We start from the raw sequence: 27,240 nt of genomic DNA, 5'->3' as shown, positions 1-27,240 counted from the left end.
GTTTGCATTAATGTGTTATTCAGGCCAGATAATCTGAAAACAAACCTGGATTTTTTATATAACTGCAGTTGTGTAGAATAAATGTTTAGCAACAGGAGTGGCTAAATAACACATCTACAAAGTACAGGTTGTCATTACAATCATTCTTCCTCTCAAATGAAACACAGCGGGAGGAAGGCATTATTTTTAAAAATTATAAACGTCTAGTAGGAGTGTAAAGGGTAAAAATAAATAAAAATGCAAAAAGGGAGTTTTCAAAACTACACACAGATACAAAGATATGACCATTGTACATAACCTCCTTTTAAGTTAATTTGGGGAAATAAAACTATACTAGGGAGTTGTACAGCCTTAAGGTGATATGCAGTACTATTTAAAGGGTATGAATATGTTATAGTGCAAGTCAATGTTTATAATTGACAAAAAGCTAATAGAATAAACTCAGCTAAATCTGCTGTCACAAACATTTTCAATAGAAACCTATAAAACACTGCCTAAGTTGGTGACTTATGTTTCTCAGTAAACCCAAACAAATCAGCACTCATCAGCCATCAGTCATGATGGCATTTAACAAGAAAGTGACAAAAATAGCCCTGAGAAAACATTAACACTGTGATGTATAAACAAAACAAAGAGGCAACAAGCGTCAGTGGGCGATGCGTGCAAGCAGCCATTAGAGAGCATTTAAAAACAAGTTTAGACAAATAACAAGCCATTAAAGTCACAAGCAGAAAGAAAAACCACCAAAACACAAATGGGCCAAAGCATTCAATTATCATAGATGAGGTTGTTCATTTATGTATGCACACAAATGAAACACTGACACAAACACGCAAATTCACCCCTACATCCTTACAGGGGCATCCAGGCATGGATGCAACAATGTAAGAAATAAAAGGGGTTGCTGTCCACAACAATTTGTCACCTCATTGATTTCCCCTTAAAGGAGCTATAGTGCACCTCTGGGAAAACTACAAGGGGCTGTAATTGAAGCTGACTGGATCTGAACAGTCTTTGGTCATTCCCTCAGTGTCTGAGACCCCTATAAGTGAAAATGAGAGAACTCTACCCTCCTCACAAAACCCACATATCACAGTGAGCACATAACAAATAGAGCCAATAGTTTGAGGTCATTCCTATCTTGTGACACACAACCCCAATAACTGCAAATCACAGGGAATTCCCAGACAGGGACCCGTGTTTTCAAGAAATGTAAGATTAGATATTAAAACGTTTGGGGTTTAGCCAAGAGGACATTTTTCAGCAACAATCAGCATATTTCACACATTGTTTAAATAGAACAATATAATAAATGACAATTGTACGGAAATGAATTTCTGTGCTAATTATTATGTCTCCATTTTTTTTATAACTCGTGCAAACTCTATGACACAAATTCTCTTTTGCCAACAGAACAAAACTATATTAAGGTCAAATTAGATCATTTTCTTGAAAATGTCTGTGGCAGACTCAAAAAGCCTCAAGGCCTTTGGAAGCATTTCACCATGAAGCTTTCAGCCAAGTCAAGTGTCAGATTCTGGCTGTAATTCTTGTTCGCCTCGAACAGCAAACAGCTCATATGCATGCTGCTGGCTTCTTATAACATTCTCTCCTTGTCTGGATCAAACACAACCAAACATAAAGCCATTTTTAAAACATAACAACTTAACAACAAAGTGAAAATATCGCTAATCTTCAATAACTACTTTTATGAGAATGTCTTTTTTGGCAGTGACAAGGTCTCAAAATAAAAAGAATGTAATTGCTAATTGAGCCATGAGTCTCATGTACTGGGGACAGGAGCACTTGTGCCATGGGGCTCTAGGAATGAAAGGGTGAAAGGTTTACAAATAAAACAGCAGGATTTAATACAATGCAGGCCACACCTGGACATTTTGTCATAAAAGGTTAAAAAAAAAACTCATTTGGAATGCAGTTACTCTAAATCTAATCTGTTTACACAATTATATATATATTTCATCAACATTCTTGTACACATTACTTGAGTACAGTTTTCTAGAGAGCACATTTCTGATTTCCCAGATTCAGATAAAAAAATTTTTTCACAGACAAAAACAACATTCAGGATTCAGCATTGACTCTTGAATTTAAATAACCGCGACCCTGTTTCAGATCAGATCAAACACTACTGTCATATCAAGGCTGTAGTGATCCATCTGGCCATTAGATTTTTGTGCTCTATTAGTGCCCCAAGTGGTTAGTTGATTATTAGCTGAATTATAAAGAAAGTTTCACTTTCACTTTTAAAGCATTTGAAATTCTCAGGAGAGGGAATCTTCAAGAGCACAGACCACAGATAAAGCTTCTGCATGGTATTGCATGAGCCTAAGTGATAATATTATTAGTTAATTGGTATAATAGTTGTCTGTCAGTTCTGTAAATATTGCAGTGTTGCCAGACAATATGTATAACATTTGGGAGCTAAATGGAAATGTTTTGACATTTCCAAAAGAATAAGTCCAAGTATAGCCTAGCAGGTATTCAAATCATGTATGCTACATTATCAAATGTGGAAAAGAGAGGCTGGGGCTTTATTTATCGAAGGGAAGCAGCTGTGGCTACAATCCAGTAGCTTGTCACCATCAGCATGTGAATGTGTGCATGAATGCGTGAATGACTGAATAACGTCACCCACGCATGTGAAGTGCTGTACAAGTACAGGCCATTTACCATTTTACTAAAATAACATCACATTTATAAACTGTCTAAAGTTTACCTTACCAACTAGTTTCTTGTTTTGACAAAGTTTTTCATTGTATAAATCTGCTTATTCTGAAAGATACAGTTAGAAGGACTGTAAGACATTTAGAAAAAAATATATATTACATAGACCTCAAAAGCATAGTTAATATTCTTTGAAGAAGAGGGTTCTGTCACGTTATTATTTAATTAATTGGAGTGTATGTGTGATTAAATTGAAATGACCTTTTTTTTGTAAAACACCTCAAGGTTATATTGGTTGTGAATTCTTACTATATAAGTAAATTGAATTGAAGTAAACACAACATATTTTTAAAGAAAGATACTGCAGGAAGAAAGTCAAAGAAAGATGTAAATAAACCTACTCATTTAAGACAGCAATGCATATTAAAAGTAATGTTTGACATTTTTAACTGTAATTAATGGAGAAACTCAATAAAATGGTTAATAGCTTTCACCCTTTGAAGATATTAGAAAACTATTTTAAGCAAATAACAGTAAATATCTTCTGCATCTAGCACTTGTTTAGTGAGCTTTAAATTAAAGATCATGACAATGCAGACAGACATATCACATGTTCATCTTTTTTAGACATGGAAACACAGAACACACAGTGATCTGTAATGTTATAATTTAGCAGACAGTAAGTCACTAGGATGTGTTATTTCTTCAAAAATTCCCCCCAAAAAACACTACTCCTTATTGAAGAGGAACAATATTTTGTCACCATGGTCCCCCTGAGCTTCTGGATGTGTACCACTTGTCTCCCTGGGTTGTCCCACAGTTTACAGTCATTAAAATTATAGCAAGCTGCTCGCACCTTTTTGCCCTTGAGTCATGACACTGAATGAAAACATGGATAAAAGCTAGCTCTTTTAATATGTTTCCTTTTTTTCAAAAAACAGAGGACATAATAAGAGAGTGAAAGTGTAGCCCCAGGGGAGAGGCCATGAATAGACAGGTAGAAACTTGTCACACTCTGTTCCTCTGCATCTTTCAACTCTATTCTGAACGCCAAGTTCTTCACATTAACATTCAGCCATTCTAAGCAGAACATATCCTAAAATGGAATGTGCCTTTAACTTTTTTTTTCCACCCCAAACTTCAGTTTATGTGATTGGGATTTTATATCAGAGAGAAACACAAAGTAGTCAACAACTGTGAAGTGAAAGGAAAAATTGCATTGTGTTCTAATAATGTTGTCAATAAATATATGAAAAGTGTGGAGGTAATATGTGTTCAACCCCATTTCCTCTAACACGCCTAATGTAAATCCAGTAAAGTGAAATGACTTCCAAAGTCACCTAATGAATAAATAGAGTTATCATGTGTGAATTTTGCTTCCTGTGTGAACACACACTTTTTTCTGAAGTTCTTTGAATATTTGTAGCAAACATCAATAGATTTCAAGCAAAGTGTTGAAAGAAGTTGTAGATATGTGCAAAGGGGGTTATGTTATGAAGTAAAATCTCAAATTTCGATACAGGGCAAAAATGCAGAAGAAGGTGCTTTAGCTTATATTGAAATCTATAATGCTAAGCCTTTGCGGAAAATCTGCAGCAGAAAACTTAAGATAAGTAAAAAGTAAGTTTTTTACTTATCTTCAGCAGAGACAGATAAAACGTGAACGGAACACCCTTAAATTTTGTGTTTCTAACTTAAGGGGAAAAAACTAAGAAACCCTGCAAGATGCTGCAAAAGACTTAAGGAGGGACAAATGATTCTAACTGGACTAGATATAAAGTCAAAACTACAAATAAAAGAAATGTTCAAATTACAGAGAATCTATGGTAAAATTTGACAGTTGATGTCAACACTCTCCTTTCAATAAACCTGAGCTTGAGCTTTTTTGAAATAAAAAAAAAAAGTCACAATTGCAGTGTCTAGAAAGTGCAAAGTGGGGAGACAAAACTTTAAAGACTTGCAGCTGTAATTCCAGAAGAAGATGATCCTACAATTAACTGAAGAACTAACTCAGAGACTGAAAACAAACGCAATTCACATTTTAAGCTTCTTCAAATATTATAAACATTTCCAATAACTCATTTGATCTACGTAAAATGACATTATAATTCCTGTAGTTGATGACTAAATCTGCACAAATAGAAAATTTCGAGGGGTATGATAATTTTGGAAGGTCCTGCAACGGTCATTCAACAATGTCTAAATCATATTGCCATTCAAAAGCCTCAATTTCTATAGTCACCTTACATTTGTGGTTGTGGTGCAGAGTTAACCACCCATTTCAATGGAAGTAATACAATTATTCGCCACTCAAGTCAAATTAGTGTCACAAACAGTCAGACTGCTGCATGAAGCTACCACAGAATGCCCAGCATACAGTACTTCACTGCAAATAAAAAAGAGCAGCAGCAGCATTAGTGCCTCTAAAGCATTATTTAACCCTTGATTAAGTGGAGCTGAGTATGGGAAACTCAATTGTTATAAACCACAGAGGGGCTGCAAGCTGGCGCACATTGTACTGGATGTACTAGGAGCATGTGACCAAGCGACCAGGAGGCTCCTCATCAGTCACTTTCTGCTGACACTAATCTGGCATCTGCTACTGTGTGTCTGCTCTTTAAATTAGCTTGCACTAGGGCTGTGGTGGAAGGAGGATGCATGCTGACTGTCAGCATCAAATCATGACACAACACCATGAAACAGCCTTGACAGGATATGATAGACCTACGGGAGAGGCTTTAGTTCTAGGTGTTATTATTTAAAATGTGACATTCGGGAGCCAATTCTGAATGTAATGCATTAATAAAAAGCCAGAAAGGTCAACATCCTGGCAGAAATGGAATATCTCTTGAAAAAACATATTTGATTTAGGTTATTGGAACAGGTTTGCACAAGAAACATTAAAAGACTACACTGGATATGAATGTCTTCTAGTTTTAAAAAAATGAAAGTAATATAATGACTCACTGTAAATGTAACGACTGAGTTCATGACAGCTTAAACTGAGTTAAACTAATGTTGAGCTGCTTTGGATGTGTCATCTTTTTATGACATCTCACAGTTATTCATAATATTTAAGCTGCTGTCACACGTTCCTATATATTTTATATAGTGTCCATATCCACTTCAATTCAAAGACTATTTTTGTAGCACATTATCATCAACTTCAGCTGATTATACTTCACAATAGTTACAGAATCATAGATAGGTATAAGATAAAATAAGAAATAAAATTAAATTTGACGATACAATTTGCAATAAAATACCACTATAAATAATAATAAAATAACAAATTAAGTTACAATTCCCTTTCAATTTAATTTTACAAAAACATGGATAATTTTTCCCCTTATTTCAACTGGTTTTGAAGGTCAGGGAAAACAAATACATTTTCAGTCTAGACTAAAACTCACCTATATATACATTAGGTGAGGACAGGACACATTACTTTTACCATAGCATCACTGTCTAATATTTAATTAATTTTTAAGAGTTAATTCATTTTTAAACTTGATTATTGATTCTGTAGCAATGGGACATTTCCTTATGCTCAATTAAATAGAAAAAAAAAAACATTAAAACAAATGTTTATCACACCATTTAAAATACTGTGGAAAATCATTTTAAATACCCCTATGCTGCTCAAAACATGAGCCCTAAACATCTCCCTGATAGGACCTTTTGATGGCTTTCTTGTATTAAGTCAACCATAAAAATTAAACTTCTGTGAAGCTAACTGCTTTTGTTGCCAGAGCAGCAGTAAAGCAGCACCAGGGGAGAACATATCAGTTTGCTCACTTAAATGTATCCAGACATTTAAAGGATATAGTCAGCAAGTGTGGAAGTGTCTGAGCTTACACATGCTAAGTTGTTTTTGATGCCTTACTGTGCAAGTCTAACAAAGCGCCATTTAGATTCACAGTATAAAAATGTCTTGCAGTGCAGACAAACTTTCACACTCATAATTGGCTTTCTCACTATGACTGTCATTAAAACTGAAGACATGTATCTATTAGCAAAATGTTTTAAAATGGTTTGTAGCAAAAATCAAAATGAAAACCAAATCTTTTACATTTAACTTAGACATTTGGCAAAGTGGTAAATTCTCAATTTGGTTTAATTCAGATCTTCTGCAAAGCTGGTGCCAGTTTTAAAAAACACATGTTCATACTGGGGAATGCAATTAATCTCAGCATGGCTATCCAATGTCTGTGGTAAAAGACTGTAATTAAAGAGTCTGTGTCTCAGCATGCTGTTTTACTGGGTTTCTGCCACAGAGATATTTTAAATTGACAATTCACAGATGATGATTCATGTGGTCAACCTGAGCTGCACTGCTACTACATGCATGATCTGTTCTACATAAAAGTATATTACCAATCTGGGTGGGGTGGCCTATTCAAAGAGGTCAATATTTACATTTGCTTTCTGTGATATACGGATAAGCTGCTGCAGTCCACTATTAACCCTTTGCTGTGTGCTTTTTCAAGCACCCCCCACTAACCATTCATCAGTTTGTAATATCCAGCTCATTAGTTTTGCAAAAGTCCATAACTTATTGATATGTCAAGTAAAAATGAAGTATGATAGGATACAACAGCTAAGACTTGCAAAGGAAAGGGAAATTACAATACCTCAGACAAGTGTTCACACCTCCTGAAGTTTTCCATCCGGTACCATGTCACAATCATAACCTTTGCTGGTTTTTTCTCTGGATTGTATGATATGGGCCAAAAAAAAGTAACATGTAACCTACTATCCTGAGTCAAAATCACCCTTTGGTAAAATTACAGCTAAAGTATTCTGGGTTATGTTGTCATTTTCTGAGAATATTTCTGGGCATAAAATATATATAGCCCATAAACCTATCCTAACTTGTTTAAAAGGAAACATAATAGGTCCATTTTAAAGTTAAACATCAGTTTAAAAGAGTTTTCTTTCCAGAACTTTGATATGTTTATAACAACTGCTTGGAAGAAGCAGCAGTCAAGATCATAAATAAGTTATGTTATTCACTACCATTTTTGTGCAATGTCCTGAATAAAGCCACATACAAATAATCGAAGATGAACATATGTTCTTGTTTGGAAAAAAAGCTAAATAATTTGGTGAAATCTAATAATATTAAACAAGCACAAGGTAGGACATCTTGGCATGTCAACAAGATCAAACAGAGTCTATATGAATTCTCTGTTGTTCGCAATATCTCAGTCAGCTGCACAGACAATCCTCCTCTGGGATCAGCTCCCACAAAGCCACCTCATCTACAGCTTGGCATCACCACTTTGATGATGCATACACCTGTGCACACATTCAGGCAGGCAAGAAAAATAAACATACAATAGACAATGGAAATCATGCAGATGCACACACACATATAAACAAGTCTGAAAGACCGACTCTAAAAAGGATCTTGTGCTGAATTCCTTTGGCACACATGCAGAATTAATTTCTCATACCAACACAAAGTTCTGCAAACTTCTACATCAAAAACTTTAATTTAAAATAGACAAAGAAATGAAATATTTTCTTGAATTTAACTGTTCTGCAGCAAAATCCTATTCATCTTCAACATGTATTTATAATATTAGGGAACAAAATACAAACCACTTGTACCACTAGGAATCCCATTAAGCCAAATGAAAACAAAAGCCAAATACCCATTAGATTTTCTTCTCAAGAGGCTCGGATAATTCAAAAATGTACAGAAGAGGTTTTTTGTTTAAAGAAGGAGCAGAAATATTGTCTCAGATCAAATATATCAGTGAGATAAAAATGGTGAGACATTTATAGCTGTCAGGTGTACCATAAAACTAGATCATCTTTGTTGCGTTTCATCACCGCTGAGGACAATTCTGTGCACTGGGTATAAAAAATAACCCCCCGACCCCAAGCATCCCATTTGTTTTTATATTTTACTATAGCATGGAACACCAAAAGGATAAAACTGTCTGTGACTCCCCAGTTCTTCAATTATATCTCCAAGAAATTTTCAAGAGGAATTGGAAACTCAATAAACAAAATGTGAAACAATAAAGTACAGACAAACACATACAGTTAGCCGGTCAAATACGATGTAAATACTCATGCATATGGGTGAGGTTACTGTAAACACACAGAAAGTGCAGCTCCTATCTCGTTAGAGATTCACTCACTCCTACGATATGGGCGGAAACGGGTGTGCAAGGTGTTAAATTGTAATCTGAAAAGTCCTATTAACATCTGCACAGTAAATCCAGTGGATAATAACGAATGCCTGAGATGGATCTATGATGTCATTTAAAGAGAAGCACTTGGATTTAGATAATGTGGGTTGCTATTTATTTTCCCATTCACACACACTGTAAAGGCCAGATGACAAAAACAATTCTCTCTTAAAAACCCTTTAATATTAGAGTGATAATATGCTGACATAAATAAATAAAACTGTGCAAACACTGGATTAGAAAGTCTATTTCTTCCTGAATATACCTTGTTTTAAATGTGCTGCTGGCAAAAAATCTGTGCCATATGTATATTCACAGTTGTTTTAGATAACTTTGTGTGGTTGCCAGCACAAAAATAAAAGTGCATGCTGTGAGAAAGCTGCAGAGGTTACCATGTCCACTTTTGATTACAGGAGCGGGGATGAAGACTCCGACTGCTAAGGAACAGCCATTTGGCAGGCGTCTAATTTGGGCCATATATGTGGAGACATTCCTCACAGTAGAGCAAAGTCAAGTGGCACAGAAACATGTCACTGAACAGAAATAATTCATGTGCTAATTACATCGCCACTGTCTCTCAGGATGATTTCGGTACAGAGCAGCTCTTGTCCTCTCAGCTCTAACCACTGAGATCCTCTCTCTGCCAGACACACCATGAATCCTTGATAGAGAACAGACAAGCAGACACATAGGCACACACTTATTACTATCTTCATATCTAAAACTTCTCTTATCTTATTTAACTGCAGTGGCATGTTTGTGAACAGTAAAACTTGCAAGAGATAATGCACTCAGAAATATGTTAGAGTCCAAGTCCAGACCTAATTCAAATGAGAATTTGTGGCAAAACATAAGTATTTATATTCTTAGATTATCTCCATCCTATCTTGCAAAGAATGGGCAAGCCATTTATTTTTGGTGTTCAAAACATACCCCAGATTTGCAGCATTTTTATTTGCTAAATATTCAGTGTAATATCACATAGAAATAATTCATCTACTTTGAAAAAAAATAGGGTCAGATTGTTATTTTCCTATCTAATCTTTATTTCTTAGTAAGTAAGTTCTGTGACACCATTTCCTCTGCTGGCATACAGTACTTTTATTCTTTCAGTACTGAAGTCAACACAATGAGATCAGATTGCTCATTCATGCCTTCTAAGGTCTGACGCCAGCAAAGTGGCCTGTCTGTTACACACAACCATTTCAGGTGCAGTGAGGTGAGCTTGAAATAAATGCACCCTGAATTGAAACTAAATCTTCTCAGCACATCACCTTCGCTTTATGTCCTCTGAACATGAAAAGAAAACAAACAATCCTGCAGTTGAGAAAAAGTCTACAGTCATTTTTCATTTGTTAGGATTTTTTCTTTTTAGCCATATAAAATGTTTTATATACATATAAAACATTGGCTAAAAAGAAAAAATATTGCAGGGTATCCTAGTTGACCTAGTTGATGACGACTAACATAGGAGAGAAGTGCTGATCAGATAGATACCCAGCATCTAGAAATCTCAATAAGGAGATGAGATAGCATGGCAATTTATCAAAAGTAGTAGTAGCCAGCAGTAGTACCCAGCAATATGTTCTTACAATTATTGCAAATGTTTTATATCTTATCTCTTACTGTTTAATTCTTCAAGATGCCTAAATAAATATCGTACAAGTGATTTTAATATAAATCGCTCCCTCTTATAGGCATAATGTAACTGAATATTTTGAGCCAGACAATTAACACTGTATGAGTAAACCCCTAACACAAAATGGAAACACAAAAACCAGTCTAATTTTAAAATAAATCTCAAAACAAGGAACAAGTAGTAGGGCTCTAAGCTTTCTCCTGTGCATCTGAGCATCATAATGGTAGCCTACACTTGTCTTAGCAGATAAACTCTTCTTTTACAAAACAGTTTCAAACTAATTTCAAAAATTGAAAAGCCATCTCTGAGATGCCTCTGTCCAATCACACATCATCAATCAAATCACTAATATTTGGCACACGTGAGCTTTTAAAATGGAACCAAAGGATGCATGGAATGGAACTCTGCTGGGTGAATATAAAGCACTACACATAAATCAAAGCCTCAGAAGACTGCTGAAGGGTGAAACATGTTGGTGAGGTAGGGGGACTTCTCAGTTTTTCTCTACTCGCCGTCACAAAACCTACTGAAGAAATTTCTCTTGGCTGAAGTGCATTGATATGTTTAACCCCCCATCCTTTTTCTGAAGACAGAAAGAGTGCAAAAAGCCAACTAATTCGCATCTTTAGGAGTTTTTCGATAGGTCACAGGAATATGCAACCACTACAATATGCAACTGGGCAGTGTATTGTCAAGTTGCTGTTTGCAAATGGACAAACATTTCTCAACTTTACTTTGTTGAGAAATGACTCAGATCTTGGTACACGTTTGTTCCATGCTTGAGATAAAACATAGCTTGACTGCCTTTGCTTTTCTGACCTAATGAGTTTGTTGTGTTTTCTTCTAAGTGAAGGGGATGAGGGTAATTTTGGGGTGACAGTTCTACAGATCATACTTTGCCAGTGTTGTAATGTAACTATACACAGAGATTCACTGAGAGATTTCCCCAGGATCTACTGTGCATGCACAACATACACACTTTATTTCCTTTGTTGCTTGTTCTACTGCCAGAAGTGTGCTGCACTGAGGGCTATTTGAGCAGGAAAAACAATATATTCTTTTTGGTGTCCCACCAAGAGCCTCACAGCTACGAATAAGATCACATTGTGGTATTCCTGGCAGTTGAAAGCCACAGGCACGAGAGTTTTTACTGAGCATAAAACACTAAATTGGAGATGAAGTCTGTATAAAAACTGCTTTTTTGTTCCCAGATTAGAAGAGTTCATATTCCCATAACATATCAGGGCAACACACTTTACTGAGAATGTGCTAAAAAAAAAGCTGAAGAGGAGTGTTTTTTTTAATAATTAATATAAGGATAGTGGGAAATCTTAGAACCTTCTCTCAGCTCAAAAAAATAACAAATAGAACTCTAGTGGCTTAAATAAAACCCAATCTGGTAAGAATAAATACATATGGCGAGTAATTAGGCAGACCTGAACACAAATTGCGAAACAAAACGCAGTTCCACTATTGTTAATCTATTCTGTTAATCAACACAGTCCATTGTTCTAATTGCATTGCCGCAGGTGTCTCACTAAGCCTTTCCCAACAGATGGTTGTGTTATGTTCATAGCCCTCCCTCCCCCTTTCTCTAACCTTTGGAATTGTAAATACCTGTGCTCTCTCCCCACCTTTATCTGAAGGGAAAGATTGTGCAGACCAGCAAAGTTGCTGACCTATAGAGGTAAAATTACTCACTTTTGGGTATTACTGTTTCAGCATTGCTACCGCCCATCTGACACTAGACTAAGGTCATTTCATAATGGGCTGTCCAGCTGCCACTCTGCTGTCAACAGGCCTGTGTGATGAAGGAGAGTGTAGCCGGTTACAGTGACAGGAGTCAAGGCTACGGCAGGCTGATAAAGATCTGCCTCTATCAGGAGTGAAAAAAGCAAAGAAAGAACGATGGAAAAAAGATGATCCTGCATTTTGCCCCCCTAAGCCTTCAAAGTGGTGACATACAGATAAGCTCAGCAGCTTGTGTGCCTAGCCACTTACTTTTGCATTCCATAGCAAACTGCAGGTGTCACAGTGCCACGCAAGAATAAATGAATTTAATAAGCAACAATACCACAATGTGCTAAATGTCACTGCTCTTCCTTTTTATCAAATTCTGTCTGTTAAGAATTGATCAGAGAATGTTCAGATAAATAAAAATGACTATGTTAGCACAGACTTCCTTACATGGCTTGAGATAAAACAGATGGACATTTATACTTTATCAGTACATTGCATTTTTGAAATTGAAATTTGCAGTGTTTGTGAAAACATGTTGGGTGGTCAGAGATGCCCAATGTCATTTAATATTGTCCAATGAAAATCTTAAATCGTGGGACATGTTAACCAATGTGCTTCTCATCTAACTTTAAAATTATGTAAAAAAAAAAAAATAAAATATATATATATATATATATATATATCTCCCTTTATTTAAAAAAAAATAAAGGGAACACTTAAACAGGTGTTTAACACTTAAAGTGTTCCCTTTATTTTTTTGAGCAGCATATATATATATAAAATGAAGACCTCAACACTGCACGGTGTGACAGATATGTCACATTTCCGATTAGAAAGACTGTAACTAATCATTGTGTTGATGTCGTATTTGTCCGACAATGTTGTGACCAAAGTGTGCAGGGGTTGTGGTCTACATGTGTCTTACCTGGTCTAACGAGAGAAAAACTGGACAGTTGCTCATTGGTCCACAGTACCATTTTCAAATGAAAGTGAAGCTTGCATTTATTTGGAAATCAAGTGCTGTCAAGAGGAAGATGAGAAACACCAGACCCAACAATGCAGATTGCCTGAAGGCCACAATCAAGGCAACCTGGGCTTCCATCACTTCTGCAAAGCCACAGGCTGATCGTCTCCATGCCACAGCCCATTGGTGCAGTAATTCAAGCATTTATTGATCGCATGTAATATTCAAAATTTCTGAGACTAATAACCAAGAAATAAAAACCCATTTTAAATGATCATCAACAAATAAAGGTATTGAGATATATAACTCTTTATATTATGACTCTAAATAATATGAGTTTCACTTTCTGACATGAGTGACAAAAATATTGAAATATCTTTTATGGTATTCACATTCTTTGAGATCGAATTTGAATCATTCCCACTTCCTAAAACAGCGAAAGAAACATAATGGGATTTCCTCGTTACAGTCGATTAAAGGCAAAGAATGCCGGTGCATACATTTTATTCCTCGCACTGAAACAAACCCACACAAATATTGAAATGCATACAAAATGCAGAAAAATGTACACAATTGCATGATTCTTTGCTTCCACAGACTCCCTCTCATGAGGCATGGGCTCCACTATGCAGCACAGCTAAATAGGAGCTTGGAAAGTTACAAATTAATTAAAAGCACATGGCTGCTTTTTCTGTCTTTCTATGACGTGTCCTCCAGAGATGGATGAAAAAGCTTTGAAAATGGCCTGGCTTGCATGTCCTTCTTTATGCTTTTTTTTAAAGAAATGCTTAAGAGACAAAAAGGGATAGAGGAGGGAGTCTTAATCATGTTAGTCTTTTTTTTACTCTCGTGTCCCACAGAAAACAGTGGCTGTGCTCTGCATATATCACTGCAAGTATAATGTGTTATATACTCAAATTAACTTGCTCTGCTGTCTTCTAGTGCCACACATATATGCCACACATACATATGATATCATGTAAATGGCCAAATGCAAATATCAAATCAGATTTTAGTCAATAATAGTGGTACTTAATTTAGATTGTTTCTCCAGTGTTATCCATCATCCGGGGCATAGCTCTAGGTGACTTAGCCCTTTACCTATCTGCAGCATCCAGCCACCTGCCATAGAAATCACGGCTGTTTCCGCCATATGCCTCAATGTTCTGCCAAGCCTCTCCGATCTGTTCTGCCTTGAGCAAATTTCATTATGTGATGGCTGGGAGCACACGGTACTGCTCATTAAGGCCATCAGCATTGCAAGTCACCATTTGTACCAGGACGGATGCCGGAGGTTGCTACCCCCAGCACTGTAAACCACTTGAAAGGTTTTTCAAACTTTTGTTTTGGAATGATTGCATGTTACCATATGGTGTTCACCTATATAAAAACAATAAGATTGGGATATTTTTGAATATGATGGTGAAGAAGCTGTGCATTAGATAACAATAGGAAGAAGGAAGATTAGAAAATGTACTACTGTGTTAAAAAAAAACGTTTTGTGTGTATAAAACATGCCAACAAAAAGTTTGTAACATAACCACTATGTTAATTTTTGTCTGAAGAATTATATTAAAAAGTAATTGTATCAAACTGTCTTGTAGAACAGTTGCCGTGGTCTCATTGTTAAAAATTATTCCGAATTTCCACTGTTTATAACTGATTTGGGTGAAACATCATGCGGTTTTCAGGTGTGTGGGAAATTGGTGATTAAAAAAGGGGCGGGTGCGTCGGCGCGTGGCGGCGCAACCGGTGAGGAAGACGCTCATCGTTAGATCTGAGCAGCGGGATTTGGTCTTTATCTATCGTTTAAAACTAGTAGAAATCAAAGAAAAGACATAAAAAACAGCGATCAAAGTTCGCCCCAGTGCCGCAGATCGTATTATAGGAACTGGATCGGAGTTTGCACCCTGGAAAGGCCGCCCGGTGCAAGAGGACGCCACCGAGGGGAAAGAAAGACTCTCCCGGTGAGATCTGGACTTTACTTTCGTTTTGGGGATTTTTGGTGGTACCACTCTTTTTTCTTATCTTTTTGGGGGGGGTTTGACGTTTGGGATTTTCATTTTGGAATCGGACTTTGGATTACAATGGGGAAATATTTCCAGGACTTTGGTTTTTTTGAGGATATGGAACTCCTGTGTGGACAGTAATCTTTTTGAAAAAGAACGGGGAAATTTTGGACATTTAATTATTAGGGTTTTTTTTTTTTTTTTTTGCTGATACAAACTGAGTGATTTAAGTCTAGCAATTATTTTTTGAGGGATTTCTGGGTTATTGATCTATTTATTAAGATAACTATCATCATTTCTTAGTATTGTAATGATTTTTGAATAAATAATTGATGCTAAAAATCAACAAATTTCTTATTGAGTGGTTGGGTACTTTTTCTTTTTATCAAATTAATGGTGTAACATATTTTACCTGATTTCCTGATACCGATCCCCCTTGAGTGTATTGTGAGTTCTGCTTTAGGTCAAGCTGAATTTTACAAGTTCAATACCTATTTTAAATATCTGCAATAATAATTACCGTACCCTAAAACTAAATGTTTACGATCTTACAAAGGAAACTCATGTCAGAAAAGTCTTAGCAGTTCCCTTAGTACTAGTGATAGTGTTTTAGTTTCCTTTAATGTCAGTAGCTCTATTAATAATAATTTGTAATAAACCAAGATTTCTGATATTTGGAATTAGTAAATCTGACTTGCAGAAAAGTATTCATATTTTATATGAATGGTTAGCCCAGTTAGTGCCAAAAACAGCACAAAAAGTGGACTCATCTCTCCACAGTTTTTCTGTTGAATGTAATTGTGTGCTGTTTTTGGCACATACATGAAGTGCAGACATGTCTCCTTACTTATATTATTTTTAACAATAGCATCCACACCTGAGGGTTTTGTTGTTGATGCAAACTGGTAGTGGTTACATAATTTCTGACCATGCTGTTGGGCTAAAAATTGACCAGTTCTATTCTACAGCCACATTCAGAATGTTATCTCTGATTTTTAACCTTGTGCCATTTATTTTTTAAAGTGTATTTTTACTTGGTTTTATTTTGTATTTCTATACATTATCTCCCTCTATACCATGCATATAATATACTATAACACTGCAGCTCAAAACCATGTATTTTGCAACTGAGAAACAAATAAAGAATTCTTAGGCTTACTTCATTACTTACAGTTGCATATAAAAAAATTTACTAAACTGAACATGCTACCTTAACCTTCTGAATATTTCAAGCTACACCCCTGATACCATACCTGGCAGACATAATTGGCTAATGCAGTCCCCAATGTAAAAAAATATACTCATTCACTGAACGATAAAGAATCTCTCTAACTATCATACATAAGCAAGTGTCAAGTTGCCACAAGGCACTGGCAGTTGCCTGCTAATGTGGTTAGCTCACAGCCAGATGGAGCTGAGCCATAGGGATCAAGAGAACAGCTCTATTGCTGGAGGTGTCCTGCCAGCTAACACCCACCACCCTCTGATGTTTCACAGTCCAACTACTCTTTATCTCATTACTAACCTTGAAAACAAAAATTAGTTGACTGTGCTCAGGTGATGAAGATACAGATCTTGGAGAGGATTCAAACCACCAAAACTGTCTTTTGTTCTGTTTGCTAAAAATTGCATTTTCTTTCTTGATGCAAAAAGGCTAATCCATAGTCAATTCACAGGAGAGGTTGTGTTAAGCATCACATGGTGTTCAGTCAATCATGCTAATTCAAAGCACCCATAAATATTGCAGAAAAGGAACCAATATTGTCTCACTGCAAGTTAAGTCTGTTTTTTCATCTGAAGGTTATCTGATCTGTGGCTGGAAGAAACTAGGTGGGGGTCAAACAATAACAGAATAAAATAGAAAAGAGGTTTTAGGTGTAAAACATTTTAAATGTTAGTAGAATTCCTGTTTTTATCATTGTGCTTTCATTGTGCTTTATTAGCTTATACATTTTTCATAATATGTATGAAGATTGTAAATATGCAATTAACATTTCTTTGAAAATGGTAAATTGAATACAATGGTAAACAAATAATGCACATGCATAACGCATGTGCATCAACTGTTAATAAATCCTAGATTAAAAGTAACTAACTTGAGTTTACTGACTCAGTTTTGAAGCAGGAACATCAAATAAAGAGCAAATCTGAATCCTCAGTTCTAATCTGCAGCTTTAGCATTTATTTCAAAAAAATCACAATAACTTTCATCATAAATAATGGAGGTTGGGTGCATCATGGTGGTTTTTAAAAAGACTCGGTTTATAGATTAAGATCTATTACTAAGCATGAAATAATAAATAGTAAAATCAGACAAACAAAATGAAACTACAACATCTATATTTGCTATTATGTGATTTAAGCAGTTTCTTTTTATGATCCGTCAAAACAAGTTTGTTGCATAAGTACCACTGATGCAGCTAAGTTGGCACACAACTAAGTGGCTACTACAAGTAAGAAAGCAACCTAACTTAAAAAGACAATTCTATATTTAGCTTTGAAATTCAGGAGAACGGTGTATTATTGTTATTTGAAACTCTGCTAAACTAACTAGTTTAACAAACAGGTTAAAACTAGCAATTCACATATGTACAGTAGTATATCCTTGAACCTAAGTCAAAGTCAGAAGAATAAGTAGTGGAGCCTCCTACACAATCATCAAGGATGCAGCAGTGGTTTCTGTTTCGTTAGTCCACAACACTGATGTGATAGTTTAATGGATGTGTTTTTTTTTTGTCTGTTTTTTAACTTGGTCTGTTTCTAGAATCAGTACAGACCAAAATGGAAGTACACAAACATGTGAAAAGAGAATTTTGCATCATAGGTCCCCTTTATCATTATGCTGTACACACATAGTTAGACAATAAATTAAATTATAAAGTACCCCTACATCAGTTCTTCTGTTTCTTTTTTGTAGATAGGTTCAGTCTTCTCAAACAGTTGGTCATGGCAGATAGCCGCTCGCACGGAGCCAGGTTCTGCTGAAGGTTTTTTCCCTGTTAAATAAAGATGTTCCTCTCGACTGTCACTACTTGCTTGCTCAGAATGAAAGATTGTTGAGAATTAAGCAACACGTAGCCAACTACTGTCTATAATCACTACAGGATCGTCCAGGAGGAGTGAATACCGCAAGTTAATGACTCAATGCAATCTGCTGGGTGTCCTTAGATTAAAAAAAATAACTTTAATTCAAATAATGAACTGAACTTGAAAATTTTACATTTATATCAAAGTGATATGGCAATGAGATTAGCTCAGTTTTCTGTCCTGTAACTGGGTCTGGCACAGTCCAGCACTGAGAAGAAGAGCACAAAAAGTGTTGACAACTGTCTCCCTTCAGGACGCTCAGGCAAACTGCAGATGCAGTAATCATAGTATAGCATGATGGGTTGGCTCTCAGGCATGATGAAGGGCATAACTTCACATCCAAATGACCCCCCCCCCCCACACACACACCAGCAGCTATCAGTGCTGCCATGTTTGAGAGGCAATCCACACTGACGTTTGCCCTCATTTACTACAGTGTTTATGGGGATTAAAATAGCCAAGCAGCTTTAACAAATTTAGAGAGCTGGAGGCAATAAGTCATTTGTGGTAATTCTGCACTTGTTGTTTTCTCTTTGCAAATTGTTCTGTGGAAGCTCAGACTGTCCTTCTTCTGTGACCCCAGGGTAGCAGTCTGTCAGGCAGTGCTGAAACCAAACCAATGCTTAATAGCTCTTAAGCTATAAATAAGGCCCCAGAGTTGACGGCCTGGATCTGCAGTCCCCCATTATCTTGATTCATTCCACTACAAAAGGAGAGCCTCTGTAATGTATTTTAGCCATCTTAACAGGAGATTTTAGGGGCTCACAGACATGCCCCACTGAAGTGCAAACGAACTGAAACCTATTCCCTTCAAATATACATTTAAAGGTCTTCCTGAATAACTTGTAATGACACAATACCAAGTGAAGTTCCTAAGTGAATACTGAATCAAAAAAAGCTTTTACATATACAAAATTTTAAAAAAAGTCAATCTTGAGTGCATGTCAGAACTTCTAAAATCTAAATATCATGTCCCTTACTGTAAATTAAATATTCTTGATGCATATTTTGCATTTTTTACTATGAGATGTCTCGCATGCACTATATTTTTTACACAAACAAATATTAGGACAAGAAATTGACTTTACAGAATTTGACCATTGGTGACTTGACCATAAACAGAATTTGGATATCTTAATGTACAACTATAGACTTACAAGCCTTAGCTGAACATCCAGACACTAAAATCTAAGACTCAAACTAAACCATTATACTGTTGCTCTCTCTGTAAGTTTAGACTCCTGCTGGAAGTGAAACATTTTGCTTTAGTCTCAAGTCTTTTGGATCAGACAAAAGTTCTTCCAGGATTACTTTGCACTTCACTCTATCCATTACCAGCCACAGTAAAATGTTAATGTTAACAGTTAAATTTTGGACCCACTCCACAAGAGCAGCATTTCCTATACATTTGCTGTGGTTTGTGATAACTTTTTATGTGTTTCTACAATGGCTTTTTCGTTGCCATTTCTCTGTTAGAATGTTTATTTTTAGCCTTTCAAACCAAGCATTCAGCCCAATCATAAGGTGTTCTATCTAAAAACTACAAATGGATGGATGGAAGATAAAGGAAGAGACGACACAAGGAAACAATAAAATACAGAAGAAGAAAAAGAGCCTCAAAAATAGTTAAGTTTTAAAGTTCAGAGAACCTCCCATTCTAAAGTGGTTGCTGACATAATCAGCCGGGGTGAGGTATTTCTGGTTGGTAGGCTGAGAAAATACACTCTTGTGTCACACAAGGCCGAAGATCCTCCTTATGCCTAAAACAAACAGCTGTGATATCAAGAGGTTGCTGACGAGGTGAAATTGAACTGTAAAACAATGTCCCTTGCCTTGCAACCAGTGGCAATGCAATACTAGTACATCATACCCTGTGACACCTCATCAGACTGAAATACAATCACTCTGTTTACACAGTAAATGCAGCTGAAAATTGTAAAACTCTCATAATTTACAGGGTAAGGCCTGTTTAGAACACAGAAAAAATGTAAACACAAATACGCCTTTGCAAAAGAATCACATTAAGTTTTTATTGAGTTTGTGCCCAATCTGTTCATTTTTGCAATGCAAATTTCTCAGAGTCAAGGAGAGGACAGATTGATGTCTTTCATCTCTGTAGAATGCAGACAGTAAGCAACCAGCAAGATTAAGGAAGATTTCCTTTGATATTTATTTCTCACTATTCACTCATATCATCAGTCTCAGCATATTCAGCAAAAGCCACAGAGATACAATCCTATACTGGGACTTAAAAGGTGCCTCTTTCTTTGTGTATATGTCTCTGAGTGTTTCTGTATGACCTTGTGAAACAAAATAGCTCCAATGAATGAAGAGTGAGATGGATTTATGAATAAATAGAGCTGGATCGGTTGTGGACTATTGTGACTGACAGATGGATGAACACTTGCCAAGAGAGAGGGAGAGCTAATTTGCACTTTGCATTCTTTCGATCCTTTTGTTTATTTGGGGTGGATGTTGTCTCAGCATGTTGCTGACAGGAGAAGGTAAGAAGAGGGACAAAGCACAGCTCTTCAGACAGAGCACCTCTCATGTCAGGTCTACCCCCAGGAAAAGGGTGCTACAATGAGTAAGTAAAATAAAAATAATTAACAGGCTTAATTTCCAATATTATTTGGATCAACATGATGCAAATTTCATGTATTAGCCATATAAACTTGACAACATTCAACTTAAGTATTTGAATCAGCCCTTCATAAGCGCAGCTGTCCCTCATGTCCACCCTAGGTGTTTCCAACTCAACTATGCCAGACAAATAGTCATTATCTAACTCAGTTAATTTTACATACAATAGTTGTTATTTTTTGAGTGTAGTGACATAAAATAAATGGTAGAACTAAGTGGGATATTGTTTTTCGTTTTTTTCAAATGACAGCAATATGTAAATAAATTCCAATTTTAGTTTTCTGCATTTCCCTCAAGATTCATCTGCTCTTCCTACTCAGTCCATTTTGTTCATTGTGTTTCCCTTTATGGTTTTTATGAGCCTTGCTTTTTCATTCCAATTGTATTCACAGAAGGGACATTTTATTTTAAAAAGGTTTACACATAATAGAAGTGCTTAAATCCCACAACAGAACTTTGAGAGTCACCAAAAAATAAATAAAAGACACAAACTATAGTTTAGACGTACATGTATCTCATTACTCCACAGCATTGGTGTGAGGGATTTACCCCCCCTCAACAGGTGTTTTTTTGTGCTTCCTGTATTGTTGCTTTATTTAATATTTTGTTTTGATCATCCTCTCTTTCCTTTGAGGTCATGTGCTGCCATGGAGGCGTGCCCATGAGCAGTGATGCCTAGGACCTGGTGTTTCCAATTTACCTTACTGGGAAGGTCCATTCTTTGAGAAGGAGAGATGTTTGTTTTATTTTTTGTTTGGTACCAGCTTATTTTTGTTTGTGTTAAATTGTTAGTGGTAATTCTGTGAATATTTGTTTAGGAATATTGTTTAGCACAAATGTTTGTTCTTTTGTTTACCTGGAAATGTAATTGTTGTCTCCGCCCCTTAATTAGTCCTGGCCATGCTTTAAAAGCCAGGTGGTTTGAATCAGAGGGGTGGCTCCCTCTTGTTTGGAATGTTTGTCAGTTTGTCATGTAATGTGCAAAGAACGGATATAAAGAAAAGTTTAGAGCTCTATAATGGCTGAACTTGTCTGATTTTGGATCGCAAACCAACAATTGGAAATATAAAATAAGTGCAGATATTTTTATTGCTACACTCAGACAAAAGGTATGAGAAATGATATACAACTATAGTGCCTTCCAGAAGTATTCAGTGCCCTTGAACATTTTCATACTTTGTCACATTGCAACCTCAAACAGAAATGTATTTAATGAGTATTTCATGCCCTGGATCATGAAATTAAATGTTACATATATTTGTACTGTAAAAAATATACATGTTATAGATATGGCATCTGAAATCTTTTAGAGATAAAAAAAAATACAGCTACAAGTTGTGTCCAAATATTTTTGGCAACATTACTGAAGCTAAGTCAGTTTCGACTGACTTAGCTAGCAGCTAAGTCAGTTTTGACTAGCTGTTGTCACGTTTTAAGAAACTGCCATAGAGCCCCCATTGGATTTCAGTCTGGTCTTTGCCTAGGCAATTCTAACTATTAAGAAACAATACGTTTTTCGTAAGCTCCTTGAGTTCTAGAGGGTGTAAATGAACCGTCTTTATCTGTGTGGTTGAAATGTTTGTTACCTTGTGGGTGTGTCTTTTGTGGCAGCCATCTTGGGATCCTGCTAAAGAGAAGGCTGGCCTCAAACCCAGCTCTTTTATGGAAAGACCACTGATGAGAGCTGGTGTTTGATTGGCTGAAGCTTAAATTACTTAAAAAGGATCAAATGATTTGTAAGTTTTGCAATTGAAAACATAAAATGTTTGCTTGACATGTTGATAAATAACTGTTAGTGCTTACAGTTTATGTGAAAGTTAACTTTGTTTCTTTTTATCATCATTCTGGAAGGCTGAGGCGATTGGTCGATGTAAATTGAAAGGCGGGGTTTAACCTGTACATAAGTGGATTGCTGGATGTGGGCTGCCATTTTGAAATCTGTGGTGGATCAGGAGACTTAAAAACCAGCCTGTTTGCTGTATATGTAAGTTTGGCTGACTTCTCTTTCCACACCACACCTCCCAGCATAACACTAACAATTATTCTTTGATCTGAAGCTTTTCATTTGGTCTCTGGCTTCCCCTGCCCTATCCTAAACTTGAGTCCAAAAAGCTTCCAGCCTCTAAGAGGTTTTCTTACAGGGTTGGTCTGTTTGTGTCTCCATTCATCTTTCCATCAACTCTTACCAGCTTCCTTGTTTTTGCTGAAGTATTCCCCCAGCATAATAAGTGTGCTTCATGAAGGGTATGGTGTGTTCAGGGTAATTTGAAGTCTAGTTTCCATTAACATAACTTTTAAAAGTTTGGTCTTCCTTAAAGCAACAGTTTATAGTTTTGTAAAAGATGTAGCTATGTGGCTAAAACAACACAGAAAATCTGTTTTTGCTCAAGGGGAACCACTTTCATTTGAGACAGAAGGATACAGGAAACAGTTGTTTTGTTAAAATATTCTCCCACTTGTGGATCTCCACAACTTATCCATGCATTGCTGAATAAAACTCACCTTGCCCTGACTGCTAATATAGATGAACTAGCATGTTTGTGGTTGGGTCTTGCCTATACCACCTTTGAAAGATGGATTAAAGACGTGCTCCATGTTCAGTGCTTGGAATATTGTTTTTTGACATAAACCTTCTTAACGTCTTTATTCAGCATCATGTTTTTTGAAGCAAATAGTAACCTCCAGTGGGCCAACAGAAGCCCCTTTTGTCATCCATCACTACAATATGCGGATGTCGCTTTTGTGTCTGATTTACGGATATACAGTACCAGAAACATGTGAATACATCAATTCCACTTGCATAGTTTAAGTGCATTTGGTCATTAACTAGTTTTAGTTTATTCTGTAATTGTCCCTATCAAAGCTTTGAGGCTGTCAGAGAATAGTTTTATTTAATCTGAGATTAGCCTACACATGGGTTGGCTCTTTTAGTAATTAGGTCAAATTGGCTGGCATTTGGTTTGATTAGATTTTCTTTAGGGTTATGAACAGTAGAAAAAACAAAAGTGCTGCACCTTTTTTGATTTTTATTTGCAAAACAATTTTCAAACCCCTGAATCATTTCCCTTCCAATTAAAAAAAATCTACTACTTTCTAAAGGCATATCATAAAATCCAAGTAATATACATTAAAGTTTAAGGATTATGAAAGTTTTTTTTTCAAGTTGCTGTAAGTTGGAATAAAATGTTTATGGTAAATAATGAATTGATTAATTTGAATCCTCTTAATTCTTAAATTTGATAAATTTATTAATTTCAAAGCAGTTTCCAGCCCTCAGTTTGCCTTACATATACATACCAACTTTCCAAGACACAGGGCAATTTTATTGCATGTTATACTCGTGAGTCTTTCTCGTCATTACTTTAAAAATGTCCTAATAAAGAAGCAAAAAAGCCTCAAGAAAAAAGTTTTTCTTAGAATTGAGGGCAGTTTGAGCTCCATCCAAACAAACAGCAAGAATCACTGCTACTGATTCGCCTTTGTCTATGCACGTGTCATCTGAAATCCTGCAAGAACCCCATCCCCTGCAGAGTTGAGGAAACAAATGACAAAGTGCTGGAGGAGGGCAACTTCATCCTTGAGTCACAAGAAAAGCTAAATAAACTAATTAAATACATGGCTGGCAGCGTGTAGTGTTCAAGGGGAATGGGTTGGGCCTAATGAGAGGCTTAACATCAGGAAACATAGCTGGGGGCACCATCACAGAGGCCTGTGTGACTGCTGGATCACCTTTGCTATTTAAGTCTGTGTCCATTGGTGTGTAAGAGAAGATGTGTATCCATCCTGTGGTGAAGCCCTCTATACTTGGGGTGGATGGTTGGCTGCTCTAATCACAATGCGAGGGAGTCTCTAGGTGACTGGTACATCAATCTGACATGGCTCCTCAGGCGGGTGAGAGGAGACAAGACCCCACCAACCAGGGCCAATTCATGTGATTCATTATGCTAGTGGGCAAAAGAAAGGACCTCCTTGCATGGTAAAGCTGATGCCTGAGGAGGATATTAAAAGGAGAGGAGGGCACAGTAGACAGGGAAATGTAAAAGGTAAAGAAAGGTACCTGAAAGGTGGGGGATCTCGTTATTTCTCCATAGTGTAAATCATTGCTAAAATTGTACTTTCGAAGGTCAGTTTCACCCTGCATTTATGTTGCCATAGTTCTACACCAATAGCAGCAAAAAAAAAAAAAAATAACAGTCTTGTACCTGTTCAACATATTAGTAAAGTACTGGAGATAGTTGTACAAGTTTGATAGAGGACAATGTTGGCCTACTATATATGGTTAAATTACACTATCTCTAAATCAACACTGAAGTCTTGAGTATGGCATAATATTTCAGAGGTTTTGAAATCCTAAGAGCTCTTGTACATTTAAAATTAATGTTTTAATTCACTACTTATTTGAAGAACAAGGACTTTTCTGTAAGTATAAATACAGTTGTTTAGTAAAAAAAAAAATGACAATGCTGCTTTAAAACACATCATGGCAATTTAATCTGAAGATATAAATCTTAATTAGATGGTAAACATGTATGTAGATTTTTCCTGTTAATTTTACCTACACATTTTTTATGGTAAATAAATGTCTATTAATCCAATAAGACTGTAAGTAGTATAGCTCTTCCAAAATGGATACTTTACCTGTTTTCAGTAATTTGCATTACTTTTACCTAATGGGCTCTCACTGTTCTCATTTAACAGTACTTTTAACTGTAAAGTCATACAGTTAAAAATACTCGTGACTAATGCAATAGTCAAGCAAAGTATATTCTGCTTGCATAATAGTTTTAACAAATTGTTGGCACACTAGTAAACTACAAAAGAATTTGTTTTAAAGGAACAAATGATTAAGCGTAAACACTTTTTAAGGGAGGTCAGTGGTGCTGTGGCAACTGGTGGGCATACCAAATGGGTTTTTTGCTTACGGCCTGATCCAATCTCGGGTTAGCTCTGGGGACTTTACTGTTACAATTCTATGTCAAAACAAGGAAACATGATGAGGCAAGTCTGCATGAGATAGCTGAGTTTAGCCAGCTGTAAAAAGGAAGTCTCTTTCACTGCTTATGTAAAAGTCATAATGTAACAGCCTTATATGATCACATAGAGATTTCAAGTTACATTTGACTTTTTGTTATTGCCAAGTAATCTGATTAGGATAGCAGTCCTTTTGTAAATGAGCCACTACATTCTCATCTTCATTACAATCATTCAGATGTCAGAATGAATTTCTGGACCTCAAGCTAATTCCCTTCTAGGGCTCTATATGTGTCTCTCCATGACAGATTCAATATGCACCTCAATATGCTCTCAATAATTCAGATCATAATGTATTTGAGCCAGCTGGTTTGGTACAATTCAGTTCACTCCTCTTTCACTCCAGTGCACTGAGACATGATGAAATGCAATTTATTGCAGTTTACTTCAAATGTGCTCATGTCATTGTTTGAGAGATGCTTCACAGTACATAAATCTGAAGCTTTTGGAAAACACAGAGGAATCACAGTATGTTTGCGATGTAAAGCTTTTGTGAGACAGAGGCCTGTGATTGGCTGTGGCTGTCAAAACTTGCAGCCAGATCCATTTCAACAATTTACAAGTAGACGTTGTGCAATTATTCTGAAGCTTTAGTCTGACGGATTTATTTTTTTCTAAGTATTAAAATTATTATTGAGTCCAATAAAAACATACTGAAAACTAATTCCTGTTTTTTTTTTTTAAACTCTTTGCAAAAATACATTCCTGGGTGTCTGTTATGTAGAGAGTGACATCCTCTTGAACTGCAAGTCATTTTAGATCACAGTCACTTTATAAACCTTGGAGTTTTGCTCCATGAAATGGTTTGACCTCTGCTGTCTCACCTGCAGACCATGCTGCCTAAAGAACCTGCTGTCGCTGTTTGCTCAGCGGGCTGTGCCACTTTGCTCGCAGAGAGGAGCAAACAGAGTCTGGAGTGAGCTGTTTGTGATTACAATACATGCTGCTGTTGTCCATCAACATGATGGCCTGAACTCCAGAACTGTATTTGAAAAAAATGTAAATCTTTTCAAAAGAGACAAATAATCATACACTTCAATGATTTTCTATAGCATTATAGTTTTTCTTCACAATAATGCATGGCTTAAAGGAAGTATATGAATTGTATTATACCAGTCACTTTTCTCATCTTCCAGATTTTTCATGTTTTTTTTCCATAAGCACCAACTGCTGCTGTGTAGGTTTAATGTCAGCTGGTATAAAAGTTATTATATTAGATTTAATTAAATCTGGTGT

At 36.2% G+C, this 27,240-nt stretch overlaps 1 protein-coding gene across 29 annotated transcripts in view; it reads right to left on the bottom strand.

Annotated features, from left to right (window-relative positions):
- The window catches only part of LOC114137983 (neurexin-1a), a 259,399-nt gene that overhangs the window by 171,178 nt on the left and 60,981 nt on the right, over nucleotides 1-27,240 (bottom strand). Inside the window, exon 1 of one of the 29 annotated variants that reach the window (XM_028006886.1) lies at nucleotides 22,560-22,620. The exons of the other annotated variants lie outside the window; for them this stretch is intronic. The gene's annotated coding sequence lies outside the window, so the exon portion shown is untranslated. Of the gene's footprint in view, nucleotides 1-22,559; nucleotides 22,621-27,240 lie in introns of those variants that run through there. 29 annotated transcript variants of the gene reach the window in all.

This window comes from Xiphophorus couchianus, chromosome 22 (genome assembly GCF_001444195.1).
Source record: "Xiphophorus couchianus chromosome 22, X_couchianus-1.0, whole genome shotgun sequence".
In the NCBI taxonomy this organism is placed as follows: domain Eukaryota; kingdom Metazoa; phylum Chordata; class Actinopteri; order Cyprinodontiformes; family Poeciliidae; genus Xiphophorus; species Xiphophorus couchianus.
The sequence above is the reverse complement of the archived record's forward strand: the minus strand, read 5'-3'. Positions and strand labels throughout refer to the sequence as shown.